The sequence below is a fragment of the Bos grunniens genome, chromosome 18 (genome assembly GCF_055505025.1).
Source record: "Bos grunniens cultivar Pamir isolate PY7600 chromosome 18, Bosgru_T2T1.0, whole genome shotgun sequence".
NCBI lineage: Eukaryota > Metazoa > Chordata > Mammalia > Artiodactyla > Bovidae > Bos > Bos grunniens.
In genome coordinates this window covers 48,803,753-48,816,934 of record NC_141182.1, presented here as the reverse complement: position 1 = coordinate 48,816,934, position 13,182 = coordinate 48,803,753, and the positions used below count along the sequence as shown (strand labels likewise).

The window sequence follows — 13,182 nt, the reverse complement described above, 5'->3', positions numbered from 1 at the left end:
GAGCTTTTACAGCAATTGTTCAGAGAAGACATTATCAGATGGCGGACCTTCTTCTGATGGGCTGGTGGTGAGGTAAGTAGGAGTCAGCATCATCAACCTTCATGTCCAGCTGGTCTGGGGTCTACATGCTTGTGGGCAGCATAGAAGGTAATCATTAACTTCTCCCACCTGGAGGGGATTTCAGTATCTGCAAAATAGCTCAAAGATATTGTTGTGTGTTTGCCCCAAGGCTGCTCTTGGCTGTTTGTTTCTTCCTGATCTTGCATTCCCTCCCTTATTAACAACTGATTGAATTTGCCCATTGGAACTCAGGGAAGGTCATGGGGGCTGAATGAAGGCTGTCTCCTGTAATCAAAGAAATGAGGGACACAGAAAGGCCTCAGGAGCCCCATGGTATCATTGCACTGGGAAACCAAAAAAATCGTTTGACTTGCCTTATTGAGATATTCACTTTGTTTGCAGTGGTCTAGAATTGAACACACAAAATCTCCAAGGTCTGCCTGTATTCCTTTGCCTTAAACATCCCAGAGCCAGTGCCAAGCAACTAGAAAGCACATCAAGAGTCCAAAGCCCGCTTAAATCATGCTGATGGCCCATTCCAAACTGTTTACCCTGCCCTGCCTTTCAGTTCAGTTCAGTTCAATTCAGTCGCTCAGTCGTGTCCAACTCTTTGTGACCCCGTGGATTGCAGCATGCCAGGCCTCCCTGTCCACCACCAACTCCCAGAGTTCACTCAGACTCACGTCCATCGAGTCGGTGATGCCATCCAGCCATCTCATCCTCTGTTGTCCCCTTCTCCTCCTGCCCCCAATCCCCCCACCATCAGAGTCTTTTCCAATGAGTCAACTCTTCGCATGAGGTGGCCAAAGTATTGGAGTTTCAGCTTCAGCATCATTCCTTCCAAAGAACACCCAGGCCTGATCTCCTTTAGAATGGACTTGGATCTTCCTGCAGTCCAAGGGACTCTCAAGAGTCTTCTCCAACACCACAGTTCAAAGGCATCAATTCTTCGACGCTCAGCCGTCTTCACAGTCCAACTCTCACATCCATACATGACCACTGGAAAAACCATAGCCTTGACTAGACGGACCTTTCTTGGCAAAGTAATGTCTCTGCTTTTGAATATGCTGTCTAGGTTGGTCATAACTTTCCTTCCAAGGAGTAAGCGTCTTTTAATTTCATGGCTGCAGTCACCATCTGCAGTGATTTTGGAGCCCCAAGAAATAAAGTCTGACACTGTTTCCTCATCTATTTCCCATGAAGTGATGGGACCAGATGCCATGATCTTAGTTTTCTGAATGTTGAGCTTTAAGCCAATTTTTTCACTCTCCTCTTTCACTTTCACCAAGAGGCTCTTTAGTTCCTCTTCACTTTCTGCCATAAGGGTGGTGTCATCTGCATATCTGAGGTTATTGATCTTTCTCCTGGCAATCTTGATTCCAGCTTGTGCTTCTTCCAGCCCAGCGTTTCTCATGATGTACTCTGCATAGAAGTTAAATAAGCAGGGTGACAATATACAGCCTTGACGTACTCCTTTTCCTGTTTGGAACCAGTCTGTTGTTCCATGTCCAGTTCTAACTGTTGCTTCCTGACCTGCATACAGGTTTCTCAAGAGGCAGGTCAGGTGGTCTGGTACTCCCATCTCTTTCAGAATTTTCCACAGTTTATTGTGATCCACACAGTCAAAGGCTTTGGCATAGTCAATAAAGCAGAAATAGATGTTTTTCTGGAACTCTCTTGCTTTTTCCATGATCCAGCGGATGTTGGCAATTTGATCTCTGGTTCCTCTGCCTTTTCTAAAACCAGATTGAACATCTGAAAGTTCATAGTTCACGTATTGCTGAAGCCTGGCTTGAAGAATTTTGAGCATTACTTTACTAGCATGTGAGATGAGTGTAATTGTGCGGCAGTTTGAGCATTCTTTGGCATTGCCTTTCTTTGGGATTGGAATGAAAACTGACCTTTTCCAGTCCTGTGGCCACTGCTGAGTTTTCCAAATTTGCTGGCATATTGAGTGCAGCACTTTCACAGCATCATCTTTCAGGATTTGAAATAGCTCAACTGGAATTCCATCACCTCCACTAGCTTTGTTCGTAGTGATGCTTTTTAAGGCCACTTGACTTCACATTCCAGGATGTCTGGCTCTAGGTGAGTGATCACACCATCGTGTTTATCTGGGTCGTGAAGCTCTTTTTTGTACAGTTCTTCTGTGTATTCTTGCCACCTCTTCTTAATATCTTCTGCTTCTGTTAGGTCCATATCATTTCTGTCCTTTATCAAGCCCACCTTTGCATGTAATGTTCTCTTGGTATCTCTAATTTTCTTGAAGAGATCTCTAGTTTTTCCCATTCTGTTGTTTTCCTCTATTTCTTTGCATTGATCGCTGAGGAAGGCTTTCTTCTGTCCAAGGAGCAGTGGCTGCATGGGCACAGGAGGGCCGAGAGGAGCTACTCCATGTTCAAGGTCAGGAGGAGCAGCTGTGAGGAGATACCCCTCATCCAAGGTAAGGAGCAGCAGCTGTGCTTTGCTGGAGCAGCCGTGAAGAGATACCCCACGTCCAAGGTAAGAGAAACCCAAAGAAGACGGCAGGTGTTGCGAGAGGCATCAGAAGGCAGACACACTGAAACCATAATCACAGAAAACTAGTCAATCTAATCACAGGGACCACAGCCTTGTCTAACTCAATGAAACTAAGTGCTGCCTTTACTGTGTTCTTAATCACTCAGTCCCGTGTTTCACTCTGCAACCCCGTGCAATCTGCAACTCCTCTGATTCCATGGGATTTTTCAGGCAAGAATCCTGATATGGGCTGCCATTTCCTCCTCCAGGGGATCTCCTAACCCAGGGATCAAAATTGTGTTTCTTGTGTCTCCTGCATTGCAGGTGGATTCTTTACTTGTTGAGCCATCAGGGAAGCCCATCTTTCCTGAGGAAACCCCAGGAAAGATCATGATCCCAGCCTTTCCCTGGCTCCTATCTCCTATCCCTTAACCACACTGTGTCCTTCCCAAGTGGCCCTGTGTGACACACCTCCGGTTACTAGGACCTGTGAGTACAATAAACTTGCTTTTCCTGAGCCTCTCCTCTGTCTCCTCTTGTGGCTTCAATGGACTGACCATCTCATGAAAGGACACTGAAAACAGTAAAATACTGTTAGGTAGTTAGAATAGGAAACAGGAGTCCTAAATGGCGGTGGCTAAAAGACAAGGAAGGGAAAAGCCTGCGAAAATAGAACAAAGGAAGGTCCAAGGACCAGAGTGAGGACCTCAGGTAGAACAAACAGCACTCCTGGCTAGCCCAATTTACACAGGGCAGGCCCAGGGGGAGGAAAAACATATAAAAAAGAGGAGCCAAAAGGCTCGCTCTCTCTCTCTTTCCCTCTCTTTCTCTCTCTTCTGTGCGCTGGCGCGCTCCCCCACTCTCTTCTCTTCATGTCTTTGGGTCGGCATGGTCTCATGCCTCAAGGATGGATTCTCCTGCTATTTTCTAAATAAAATAGAGCTGTAACACGGAGCTGTAACACTGAATTGTCTAAGAGCTATAACATGGTCTGTCCAAGCACCAAGGGCTTTAATGTCCGTCACTCCAAATCTTTATTGTGATGAGACAGAACCGAGGAGAATACACTCGCCTGACAATACCATAGGCTTGTAATGTACACTAAAGAACCCTTCTGGATCAAGGAAAAGAGCAAAAACAAGTGTGTGTAGTGGGGGTGGTGTAGGGGGGCGGCAGAGGGGAGGAGGGGGACTTCCCCGGTGGTCCAGTGGTTAAGAATTCACCTTCCAATGCAGAGGACATGGATTCGATCCCTGGTAGCAGAACTAAGTTCCCACATGCCACCCTGTGGGCCACAAAAGCTAGAGACACCCACGCGCCACAATTAAGACCAGTGCGACCAAATCAAAATTTGTGCGACACTCCCTTGTTTTTGTCACTAACAGAAGGATTGAAATTTAAACTGTTTGAGTATCTCCATAAACAATTATTTTTGCTATGCGTGTAGGCTAAGTCACTTCAGTTGGACTATGGACTGTAGCCTGCCAGGCTCCTTTGTCCATGGGATTCTCCAGGCGACAATACTGGAGTGGGTTGCCATGCCCTCTTCCAGGGGATCTTCCTGCTCTGGGATCAAACCCACATCTCTCATGTCTCCTGCATTGGCAGGCAGGTTTTTTACCGCTAGAGCCACCTGGGAAGCCCCAGAGTGTCTTCAAATACTGCCAAATGTCTCCTGAAAGGGGGAAGTCACCCCAGGTGAGAACCATTGTCCTGGGTGAACCACTTAATTTCCAAGAACTTCCTCCTCTACATAATATTGCCAATAACAGTATTTACCTGGTATATCTTCACTATGTACCATATCTACTCATATAACAGCATGCACCTGCATATTAAACTGTGTGTTAACATGTGTGTTATGCTTGGAATAAGGCCTGGTATAGAGGGACAGCTGTCAGATGATTGTAATTCGTATCATTATGTTGTTATTATATGTTATTATATGTAATTAGAATCACACCCTTAGTGTTTAGAAGCTACTTTAACGCCTCTCAGCCATCTTGAATAAGGTCCTGTCTCCGAGCCTGTTTCCTTATGTGCAAGACTCTGTTCTCCTTTCTTGAGCATCCCCAGGGATTTCCCTCATAGCTTGGTAGATAAAGAATCCATCTGCAATACAGGAGACCCATGTTCGATCCCTGGGTCGGAAAGATCCTCTGGAGAAGAGAATTGCCACCCACTCCAGTATTCTTGCCTGGGGAATCCCATGGACAGAGGAGCCTGGTGGGCTACAGTTCATGGGGTCACATATAGTCGGACCCGACTTACCTCTGTTAGTCAAACAGATTGTTTAAATATTAAAATATTCTACGCAGATTGGTGAATATCGACTGCCAAGCCCCCTCCTCTCTTCTGCTCCTTCTCAAGACTTCCTCACCACTTCCCATAATCAAAAAGACACACAGGGTGCTTCTGAGGCCCCGCTCCAGTGCTCAGCAATGACTGGGCTGCTATTAAAAAATGCAGATGTCATCTTAGTCCTGCTGTGGCAGCCTTGTTACTTGCCAGCCATCCCCTTTCCTCACTAACAGAACCACACTATATACATATATATATATATAGTTTTTATTTATTATTTATTGATTTTTGGCTGCGCTGGACCTTCGTTGCTGCGCTCCGGCTTTCTCTAGTCACGGTGAATCGGGTCTACTCTCTAGGCACAGTGCATGGGCTTCTCACTGCAGTGACTTCTCTTGTGCTGCACAGGCCCTGGGGTGTGCAGGTTTCACTAGTTGCGGCTCGTCGGCTTACTGGGATTTTTCTGCACGTGGGATTTTCCTGGATCAGGGATCAAACTGATGTCCCCCGTACTGCAAGGCAGATTCTTTTAACCAGTGGACCACCAGGGAAGCCCAGAACTGCAATTTTTAAAAATACTTATTTTTATTTCTTTGACTGCACCTGGTCTCAGTTGTGGCACGGAGGATCTTTGATCATTGTAGCGGTAAGCAGGATCTTTAGGTGGGGCATGAGAACTCTTAGTTGCGCACTATGGGATCTAGTTCCCCAACCAGGGATGGAACCCAGGCCCCCTTCATTGGGAGGGCAGGATCTTAGCCCACTGGACCACCAGGAAAGTCTCCACGATATTTTTTTAGATGCAGCCACGGGCCAGCCTCAGGAGGCAGACATATTTCCCTTTGTTGGATGCTGGCTCCTGCAGGAAGGTGGCCATGCGGCCCCGTTCTCCGCAGGGGAGGCCCTCCGTTCCCATTCCTTCCTGACTATGGGTGTAGTTAAAGCACCTGCAACTGAGGCCACCGCCTTGAAGGATAAAAGCCAATTTACTGAGGATGGTGAAGGGGAAGGAGAGACAGCCAGGCTCCTTGAGGACATAACTAAATTACTGCACCCACCCTGGGGCTGGTGAGGGCAGGGGGCAGGCACTCACTGGCAGCAAGAAGCAGAGCGGTCCCAGAAGCTGGATCGGAGGGGCTGTTCTCCCCAGGTGTCATTTCCACGGTGCCTCAGACCCTGGCCATCCTCTGCAGGAGTAGGCGTGGGCAGGTGCCTGCCCGCGGCCACCCAGCAGCCTATTCACCCCTGCTCCATGCTCGCATACCCTGGCTGCCCTCAGTGCCTGTCCCTGCCAGTTTTCCGTGCTGGGTCAGCAGACTTGAACTTTTCCCTAACCCAGCATAGCCATCCCTGGAGGGATCCTCAGGAGTCCCACCTCCCCGTGGCCTCCCCAGTCATCAGCATTTCCCCGCTCCAGTCACCTGAGACATCTCTGACTGCCCCGTGGTCAGCCCAGCCCGAGCTCCCCAACTTCTCCAGGCCAGTAATAAGCTCAAAACAAGTTTCAAAGAGGTAGAACCCAGAATAGTGGTTTACAAATTTCTGGCCATGACTTATTGACAAGTCATAATTAGCACTTTGTTTTTAAATGGAATACAATAAAAAATTGATTTTTCCAGAGTACACGACATATTGTTGTTCAGTCACCAAGTCATGTCTGACTTGGCATATAGCAAGGGTAAATAGCTGCAAGAAATTCTGTGTACTGATTGCTATGGAAAATGTATTTCATACTCAGATTGTGGTTACAACATTTGGAAGGATATTGTGCCTTGAAGTCCACAGCACATGCCTGGAAAGAATTAATATCAGGCCCCTCTAAACCTTTTGCTCAGGTCATTCTCAGGAAAAGTTCCTTTTGTTTAACCAGACACTCAAATCAGAGACCCTGGCCTCGTTCTGGATTCTCTCTTGTCTCTCCACCCAGCCCAACAGAAAATCCTGCTTCTTCCCTTCAAAATACATGTAGAGTGGAATAGAAACTAGTATTATTTTGTAAAGCAATTATATTCCAATAAAAATTTTAATAATAGTAATAAATACGTACATTTAATTATTTATTACCGTTTAAATCGATGTTTTCAAACTGTGGTGCTAGAGAAGACTCTTGAGAGTTCTTTGGACAGCAAGGAGATCAAACCAGTCAATTCTAAAGGAAATCAACCCTGAATATTCACTGGAAGAACTAATGCTGAGCTGAAGCTCCAATACTTTGGCCACCTGATGTGATGAGCCGACTCATTAGAAAAGATCCTGATCCTGGAAAAGATTGAGGGTAGGAGGAGAAGGGGACGGCAGAGGATGAGATGGTTGGATAGCATCACCAACTCAGTGGACATGAGTCTGAGCAAACTCTGGGGGATAGTGAAGAACAGAGAAGCCTGACATGCTACAGTACATGGGGTCACAAAGGGTCAGACACGACTTGGCGACTGAAAAACAACCATTTAAACACACTTGAGATGATAAACTTTAAAAAATATGTATGTAGAATCAGCCTCACCTCTGCCACCACCTGGCTCTAGTCCTGGGCAGGATTGCCTCTTCCCTCGGTTATGATTCATCCAGTTTGGAGACAGCAGGATCCAGGAAGGCACTCTGCACATAGTAGGTGCTGCATGCTGGAGGTGCTCGTGTCTGGGCTGACTGAACCACCTTCTCACCCCTACTCAGTGAGGGTGGAAGGAGCAGGGCTGGGCTGCGAGGTTGCTTGGCCAGCATCCTTCCACTGTCCCCCTCCACCATAACCCCCACAAGAGCCTGTTCTCCGATCTTCCTCCCTGTTGGCCCTTTGCATCCCCCTCCAATTTGAGCCCAGAGAATTCCTTGGCAGTCCGGTGGTTAGGACTCAGCACTTTCACTGGCCATCGCCCAGACTCAGTCCCTGGTCCCAGAGTTAAGATTCTACAAGCCATGTGGCATGGCCAGAAAAAAAAAAAGAACACATAGAAAAAAGAATTTGAGCCCAGCTGCTCCCTCCACACCCAGGCTGGATAATTCCAGGTTGGTTGCACCCTCCCCACATTCCCATCCTATAGACATAAGAGTTGATCTATCCCAGGGATAGTCTCCAAATTCCTGATCCCTGATCCCTGGGGAACCTTAAGACATCCTTGTGCATGTCTGCGTCACAACCCTGACTTCAGCCTGGCCAGGAGCGGAGCCAGGCAAACGGATGCTGAGTGATACCATTAACACACTGGACATCATTTAGCTCCCTCCAGGGGCTGTGGCCAGGCCTGACAGCAAGACTCAGGAAAGAATGCGGAATAGACAGCCGGGCAGTAGACAGACCAGCTGATGCCAATCCAAGCTGTAAGCAGCCCAGGGTAGCCTTGCAGACTTCCTCTGATTTCACTGGCTGTGAACTGGTACTCATGCGAGGGAACAGTACACCCTGACCTGGGACACAAGCCAGGGGACCAGAACTTAGGAGCCTGTGAAGCTGCTTTGTTTTGGTAACTATTTAAAAAGGACCCTGTGGACTTTTTCATAACCAGTAAGTCAGAGCTCTTGTTCTTGTTCCAGCCCCAAATTTCTGGCTACGAATCAATCTCACCACACTAATAAAATTTTCCTTAAGAATGTTTTTTAATGCCCAGTTGTAAGAAGGCTTACAATTACATAGAGAAAGCCAACGGAACCCACAGAATTAATACTGTCATGTTATGTTTAAGAATCATCTGGGATATTCAGTATTTAATGTATTTGAAATGTTTAAGAGAACTTGGCATAAAAATGGGACAAACGTGTCCTGTAAATGTCAGTCTTCCAACGTAACATGTATAATTGAGCAATTCATTATTTTAGACTTGGAATTTTTCACTGAAACGTGAAAGGGCATTTTTCAAAGTCAGTAAATGGTGCTAGAATATTTAAAAGACCTTGATATGCTTGTAATTTATTATACGAGTTAAGAACCTGGGGAGGTTGTGCTTTTTAGAAGCTTCTGTTGAGTGGTCAAAGAAAATTGAGATGTGAAAGCAGAGCACTTAAGGAAATGTAATTAACTAAAATTCTAAATAGGATGTGAAGCTGTTATAACTGGACTTGATTGAACATTAATCAAAGATCTCCCTGAAAGTGCCTGTTAAAATGATTGGATTTAAATAAGGACCTACTGTAGAGCACAGGGACCTCTATTCAATACTCTGTAAATACCTATGTGGGAAAAGAATCCTAAACAAGACTGGATATATGTACATGTATAACTGATCCACTTTGCTGTATACCTGAAACTAACACAGCATTGTAAATCAACTATACTCCAAAAAAAATGTTTAAATAAATAAAAAATAAAGTTTACTGCATTTATAAATAGAATAATATTTGGAAGTAAAAGTTTGACGCTAAAGAGGACTATATTTTTAATTGGTAGTGTTAATGTATTGAAGATTAACTTAAAACACGAAGTAATTCATCTTTTCCATCCACAAACGTCTTCCCAGTGACACCAGGACACTGCTGGACCCTCTGTCCTCTGCTGGTAAGAAGCCACCCCACCTCACTGGTGGTGGTTGTTGTTTTCGTTGCTGGGTCGAGTCTGACTCTGTGACCCCATAGACTGTAGCCCACCAGGCTCTTCTGTCTGTGGGATTTCCCAGGCAAGAATACTGGGAGTGGGTTGCTATTTCCTTCTACACGGCCCCTCACTGGTGTAAGTTACTAATTTTCACTTAGAGAAATGGTGCAAGACACAGCTACTTTGTCCCCCAATCCGCCTCCCTTTGGTCCACAGGCAGCCCCTGAGATGACCTCCAGTGACCCCCAACTCCACGTGTTTATCCTGTGCACAGTCCCCTCCTCTGTGCCCCGGATTTAAGTGGCTCACTTCGAACAAACAGAAAATGGCCAAAGTAGTGAGATGTCACTTCTGAGATCAGGCTACAAAAGGGATGTGACTTCTCTCTTGCTTGCCCTCTCTGCCTCTCTCACTTTCTTTCTTTCTTTCTTTCTTTTTTTAATTAATTAATTTTTATTTTTGGCTTCACTGGGTCTTCACTGCTGCACATGCAGGCTTTCTCTGCTTGCAGAGAGCAGAGGCTACACTCTAGTTGCATGTGCAAGCTCCTCATGACAGTTTCTCTTGTTACAGAGCATGGGTTCTAGGTTTCCAGGTCTCAATAGTTGTGTGAGTTCAGTAATTGTGGCCTACGGGCTTAGTTGTTCCATGGCATGAGTGATCCTTCCAGACTAGGGATCAAACCCGTGTCTCCTGCATTGGCAGGGAGATTTTTAGTCACCAGACCACCAGTGAAGTCTCTCTCACTTGCTGTCTTGCTCAGAGGGAAGCCACACTCTGAGCCACCCTGCAGAGAGGCCCGGATGGCAAGGAATTGATGTCACTGACCAATAACCAGTGAGGACCTGGGACCTGCCAACAAGCATGCCGGAAATCTTGGAAAAGTGTCTTCCCCCTGTTGCTTTGAAATGACTGCAGCCTTGGCCAACACCTTACTTGTAGTTTTGGAAGAGACTCTGACCCAGAGGGACTGATTCCTGACCTTAGAAAACATAAGATAAAAAGTGTTCATTGTTTTAAATCACTAAGTGTTTAGGGGTCTTCACAGATGGCACTAGTGGTAAAGAACCCGTCTGCCAGTGCAGGAAACAAAAGAGACTCAGCTTCAATTCCTGGGTTGGGAAGATCCCCTGGAGAAAGGCATGGCAACCCACTCCAGTATTCTTGCCTGGAGAATCCCATGGACAGAGGAGACTGGTGGGCTACTGTCCACAGGGTTGCAAGAGTCAGACATGACTGAAGTGACAGCACGCACGCATAATGCTGTAGGGGAGTGATTTGTTACACAGTAATAGCTAACTAATACAATCGTAATAGTATCTTATTGGGCATAAGATCCTGCAGATAGAAAACCTACATTTCCCATCCTCCCATGCAGCCAGGCATGGTCTTGTGCGGTATGGTAGTCGTGATGAGCCTTCTGACCACAAAGATAAGACCAGCACCTAGGAGGAACCAAGATCCCTGAATAACTTCATGGGGCAGAGTTGTTTTGTCAACCTGGAGAGAAAGAGGAAGAGAAAAATAAACTTCGAACTTGGATCTCTGTTTGACAGATAAATCTCAGCTTTTCCCAAACCCCCACCTCATCTTTTAATCAATATTCTCTCTCTTACTAGCCTCATTTTCATCAATGATAATGAAGACCTTATAGTTTGGCATGCTTTGTATGAGTTTTCAGTGTTTTCCCCAAAACGTTACAATTGTTGATAAGTACATGTTTTTTTTTCACATAAGTCATAAGGCAACCCCCTACCAGCACATGTGCCATCAATCATGTAAGTGCTGCTCTTCCGTTTCGTTGCCCCAGGGAAGTATTGCTTGTGAAGGCTATATTCATACATTTCTTTTCAAAATCTTCTCCTGCACCAGCAATCCTCTGGCAACCCATGGTCTCCTGGTGGCTCAGCTGGCCAGCTTGACAAAAACTTCGGGCTGTCTTTCTTCCTAAGCATAGATCTTCAAAGGTGATCCCGATTACAGACACTGGATACTTGGCAAGCACTGCCTTACAGAAAATCACATGCAGTAATTCCCAGCAAGTCTGACTTGTGTAGGCGTACCTGAGCCTGAGGCTTTCAGAGATTCCCCATTGTGCACCTGGCACCGACAGGTAACCCCGCAGCCCTTAGATCTCTGATTCAGCAGGGCTTCTCCTGCTGAGTGGGCCAGCTTCATCAAATAATGGCAGGAGGAGTTTGTGAAGGGGCCAGCACATGAAGAACAAGGAACAAAATTCAGTGTGCGAAGCCCTAGGAAACCTCTGTCCAGGGAAGGGGGCGTCTGAGGTAGCCATGGCTCTCATGCTCTCAGGTGGACCAGCCCAGCTGGTGGGCTCCGGGGTCAGAGCTCTTCTCATCCCTTCCCTGTGTTGTCTTTGCCTGAATCTTCAGGACAGCAGTGGTACCTGCCTCCGAGGGTTGCTGGAAGGATTAGATGAGATAACATACCTAAAGCACTTAGCCCAGCACCTGGCACCTAAGAGCCATTACTACAGAACATTCTTGTGTAATATCTATTAGGATGATGACTTGTGGTTTAGTCCTTAAGTCGCGTCTGACTTTTTGCGACTCCATGGACTGTAGCCCACCAGGCCTCTCTGTCCAGGGGATTTTCCTAGGCAAGAATACTGGAGAGGGTTGCTATTTCCTTCTCTAGGAGATCTCCCCAACCCAGGGATCGAACCCGTGTCTCTCATCCGCAGGTGGAGTCCTCACTGCTAAGCCATCAGGGAAGTCCAGATGATGACGACTCTTGAAATAAAAAGAACCATGGTTGGTACTCTGCACTTCCACTGCAGGGCGCGTGGGTTTGATCCCTGGTCAGGGAACTAAGATCCCGCATGCACTGAGGCACAGTCAAAAAAGAAGAAAATAGAGCCATGGGTGAAGCCGAGCCACAGTATTTTGCATCAAGAGCCTGAATCTGAAGCTGGACCCTGCAGAGAAGATGCGCAAGGATGTGATCTCCTCCGCACGGAACTTCCTCATCCACGTGGCCCTGCCGAGAGTCACTCCTTTTATCTTTGAGAAATCGGACAGCCTAAGAAGAGCAGGCATCACCTGTCAATGCATGATGTGAAAACCCTGGTCATAGTTTCTATTCCTGTCTGCAAATGAATAGGCCCAGAAAGACATCAGAGACTTTTGGAATGGACACAGAAATTCTACTTATTAAGAACAAGTTTGGCTCAGGTAACTGACCTTTATAGCTGAAAGAAAAGACTATTTGGAAAGTATGAAAAGATTTTTTGTGATCTGAGTACACTGTCATGCATATGATATTCAGCCTCTGAATGGTGGTGTAATTGTAGATGATGTTCAAGTCATTTTTGTAGCAAGTATTAATTGTAAGAGAATTATGCCTGTGAAAAAAAATTATTTAATAAAGTTAAATAAGTAAAAGAACCATGGTTTGTGGTCAGCTGAATTTGGCCCCCAAATGACCTAGGTCCTCACCCCTGGAACATGTAAATACTCTCTCATATTGCAAAAGAGACTTTACATGGTTTAAAATTTTTTTTATTTATTTGGCTGCAATGGGTCTTAGTTGTGGCAGGCGAACTCTTAGTTGCGGCATAGGAGACCTAGTTCAAACTTGGGCCCCCGGCATTGGGAGCTTAGAGTCTTAGCCACTGAACCATCAGGGAAGTCCCTACAGAGTCCTGAGATGGGGAGATTCTCCTAGATTATGCAAGTGGGACTGAGCAATTAAAACTCACAGCAGGTCTATTAGGACCCTTCTTTTTCTCCCACTGTCTTCACAAATGCCATGCTCTTTTCCTCCATGTCGGGGTGAGG

General features: G+C 46.2%; 1 pseudogene; it reads left to right on the top strand.

Moving 5' to 3' along the window:
• The first annotated feature begins 12,271 nt into the window (after nt 1–12,271).
• Nucleotides 12,272–12,741, top strand: LOC147353798 (mitochondrial import receptor subunit TOM5 homolog pseudogene; annotated as a pseudogene).
• Nucleotides 12,742–13,182: the final 441 nt, after the last annotated feature.